We start from the raw sequence: 4,219 nt of genomic DNA, 5'->3' as shown, positions 1-4,219 counted from the left end.
CGCATTTATATTAAAACGAGCACAGACACGCAGACACAGTATGAAGTAGAATGTAACTTTTGCACCTATTTCTTTTCTTTCTTTCTTTCTTTTTTAAAAGATGACCCGTAAGGGGATCTTAACCCTTGACTTGGTGTTGTCAGCACCGCTCTCCCAAGTGAGCCACGGGCCGGCCCTTTTTGCACCTATTTCTCATACAAACTTCAATCTTGGGATAAATTTTAGGCCCACTATCTGCCCCTCCTGGAAGGGGACCCAAACTTAGAGTCCGGTCCTCCTCGGAGGGCCCCCGCTCTCCTGAAAAGCCCCCCAGGAAGCTTTGACAATACTTTGGCCCCGGCCCCAGCCCGGGCGGGTTAAGTGCAGACCCGCGGGGCTGAGCACGAGCCGGGTGCTTTTGGCCGGCAGGGGGCGTGCGAGCGCCGGGCTGGGAACCGCGAGCCGCGCGGGGCGGGCGACCTGCTGCAAACCTCCCTGCGCTGGGTCTTTCCCTGCTGCGGCCGGATCGGGCAGGAATGCCCGGAGTTCCCGCCGCAGCCCAGGCCGGGGTGTCCCCGCTGGGCTCTGCCTGCCCCCGCGGCCCGCCGTCCCCGGTCAGGAAGGAGCGGCTCCGTGGCGCCGGCGTTCGAGGGCGGTGAGCCCATCGCGGAACCAGCCTTGCGCTGTGCTGGGGACAGTCGTGCTTGCTGTCGAGGGGACAATTGTGGGTGCTGGGGGGTGGCTCCGCGGAGGAGTGGGGGTCGCGCTGCCGCAGCGGGGGCGCTCCGAGCGGGGACATCTCCCAGCGGGGCCGGAGGGGTGCAGGGGTCCTCGCGTCCTGGGCGAGCCAGGAGAGGGCAGGGAGCGCCCCCAGCTGTCCGCACGGGGCATCGTGACACTAGGAGGGCAAGGATTTGAGCTAGTTGTGTGGACTCTGGAACTCGCATTAATTGTCCCCCAGGTTATCCGTGCCCCGCAGGGGCATGTGCCTCTCGGTACTGGAAAGCTCCGCGCCTGCTACCTGGAATTATTTCCTGGCAGTGACAGTCCAGGGGGTTCTTATTCCTGTCTTTCGGCTTATCTGTGTAAGAAGGACTTTCTACCCAGAGCATGTGTCACTAAGCTGAGGCTTAGAGTTTGGGAGATAGAAGTGACAAAGGTCCCGCGGACTTGGCAGCCTTGGAGACAGGGAGGCGGCTTTGAGGCCCTCAGAGCCACCTGAGAGGCCTCTTTCAACTGTTTTACCTGACCCCGGTGAGTACAGCTCCTTAAGGTGACAAATCACTGTGGCCGGCCACCCTCCCAGGTGAGGGCAGAACCAAGCGTTTGAATGTCAGAACATAGTTTGCTGTTGCAATTGTTTGGTATCTGACCTCGTAGACAAATCATAGGATACTCTGTGTTTTACAAAAGCTAATATATAAAGCCAACATTGGTTGAGATATATTTGGTTGAAGTGACATAAAATTCAGTTAAAGGGGATTTGCTCACTGGCATAAGCACAAGTCCAAGGACCGATGCCTTCAGGGCTGATCCAGGACAGAAACGTCACCCACTTCCTGGAGCTGCCTAGCTGGTAAGGGATGACCTGAGATTGCCCACAGGCAGCCTGGCTGCAAAAGCTGCACTTTATCTGCCACACTGAACACGTGCATATGATCCACAAGACTTTGAGACGGGTCTAGAAACAGCTGCCCATCCACCATAGCTACCTGCAGTTCGCTAAAACCAGCTGCTGGTTGAAAGGCCAGAGCCAGATAGGCGGCTCAGCCTATCCAGAACTTTTGACCAGCTCAAGCCTTTACTATTAGATTTTGTTTTATGTGCTTTGAAGCCATGTTGTTTGCCACTTGAAAAATAGAGGGTTACTAATAAAATGAGCCCTCTGTAGTGAAGACTTATGAGACAGGTGCCTCACAGCACACTAGCATCCCCTAAAGACATCCCACCCTGCTCCCCGGAACCTGTGCACATGATATCACTTTGGTAATTAGGTTATGTTATATGGCACAGTTGGCCTTAAAATAGGGAGATAATGCGGGGGAGGGAAGAGGATTGATCTAATCCCATGAGCCCTTAAAAACAGAGAGCTTTTCCCAGCTGGTAGCACAAGTCAGAGATACTTGAAGTAGAGACTTCTATATGCCACTGCCGACCTGAAGATGGAGGTGCCCAAGTGACAAGGATTGAGCATGGCTTCCAGAAGCTGAGAACAGTCCCTCGCTGGTAGCCAGCAAGGAAATGAAAACTTTATTCCTACAACTACAAGGAACTGATTTCTGCCAGAAACAGAAATGAACTTGGAAAAGGACCCTAAGTCCCAGAGGAGAATGCAGCTGGCCGACACATTGATTTCAGCCTGAGCAAAGAACCCAGCCAGGCTGTGCTGGTCTGCTGACCTACAGAACTGTGGCATCATAAATGGATGTTGTGTAAAAAAGAAAAACCCAAAACACTCAGCAAAATGTTAGGAGTACAAGGAGATATTGCCAGAAACACAAATGTCATGAGAGTCTTTAACATATGACTTAATCGACCTAGGAGAGATTTAACTAACAAAAATTAAAGACATCCAAGACCCAAACACTGCCATGAGTAAGACTGAATCAAAGATATATATCAAACTCTGTACTACACACAGCTTGTACCTCCTTTTTGCATATGAAACCTTTACCACGTGTGTGTACTGGAAAGAAAAGAAACACCAAGTGTCCCCCAAAGCAGGAATTAGACAGGCCAAACTCTGTGTCCATGATCGAATAAACCAGAAATTACCCACAAAAGTAAATCAAACATCCAGAACAGTGGCAATCCTAGCTTCTTTCTTAAATAATTATTGAATCAAAGAGAAAATAAAAACTATAATGGCTGATTGTTTTGAAATCAGGAATACCACATAATTACATTTAAGGGGATAATTCCAATTTACGTCATTATGACTTCAAGGGATGCTACATGTTAGGACTTGGCCCTAAAGCTGTAGCTGCTGAACATTGTGAAATCTAACAGCTTTAAAAGCATTCATTACTGTAATGAAAAAATAATCATACAAATAAGTGAACTAATGTTTCAACTCACCATTTTAGGAAAAGAACTTTAAAACAGACTAAAGCAAAGCCAGAAAAAAGGAAGTAATAAAGACATTAGAAAGATCAAAGTAGAACTCAATGAATTTGAAAGCATGAGAATTGATAAATAAATCCAAAAGTTGATTCTTTAATTGAGTTGATGTAATTAATGCAGATTAAAATGTGAAATTATAAGAATTATAATTCTTATATGAATGTGTGAATAGATTTTAATCAAAGTAGAACTCAATGAATTTGAAAGCATGAGAATTGATAAATAAATCCAAAAGTTGATTTTTTAATTAACAAGTTGATGTAACTAATGCAAATTAAAATGTGAAATTATAAGAATTATGATTCTTATATGAATGTGTGAATAGATTTTAATTCTTATTGAAAGGTATGGTTCAAATTAAATAACAACAGGAATAGATTCAAGAAGAATAGAAAACCCATACGCGAGGAAGAATTGGAAAGACATGGAAGAATCACCTTCCCAGAGTCTCTGGAGATCATTTGGGCAGTAAGTTCTTCCAGACTCCCGATTTCCCTGCCCACCAAAGTCATTCAGGAAAGTTTATTTGTGGCTGAAGCCCGATTTCTACAGAGTTCACATCATTTTCAATGGAGTTTTCAGGTCTGTGCAAATCTGGAAATGTAGCTTGAACCCCAGATTTGGAATAAAGGAAGGGGGAACCCAGGGCACAAGAAAGAAGGTAGGAATTTACATTTTCTTTCCACTTGGCAGAGGCCTGCTTTCCAGTACTGAAACCTGTAACAGTTACCTGTTACTGCATAACACATTACCCCCAAACTGAGCAGTTTAGAACAATAATAAATAATTTTCTCAGAGTTTGTGTGGGTCAGGAATTTGGGAGCACATTAGCTAGGTCCACTAGATGCAAAAATCCTAAATGAAGTATTAACAAATCCAACTTAGGGCCTGCCTGTGGCTCACTCGGGAGAGTGTGGTGCTGATAACACCAAGGCCCCGGGTTCGGATCCCTATATAAGGATGGCCGGTTCGCTCACTGGGCAAGCGTGGTGCTGACAACACCAAGTCAAGGGTTAAGATCCCCTTACCGGTCATCTTTTAAAAAAAAAAAAATACAAATCCGACTTAGTAGCACATTAAAAATACAGTTCAGTGTGCAAAACACTTGAATGGACAT

The sequence above is a fragment of the Galeopterus variegatus genome, unplaced genomic scaffold (assembly GCF_000696425.1).
Source record: "Galeopterus variegatus unplaced genomic scaffold, G_variegatus-3.0.2 Scaffold3627, whole genome shotgun sequence".
Taxonomy (NCBI): Eukaryota; Metazoa; Chordata; class Mammalia; order Dermoptera; family Cynocephalidae; genus Galeopterus; species Galeopterus variegatus.
Note: the sequence above shows the minus strand (reverse complement) of the source record.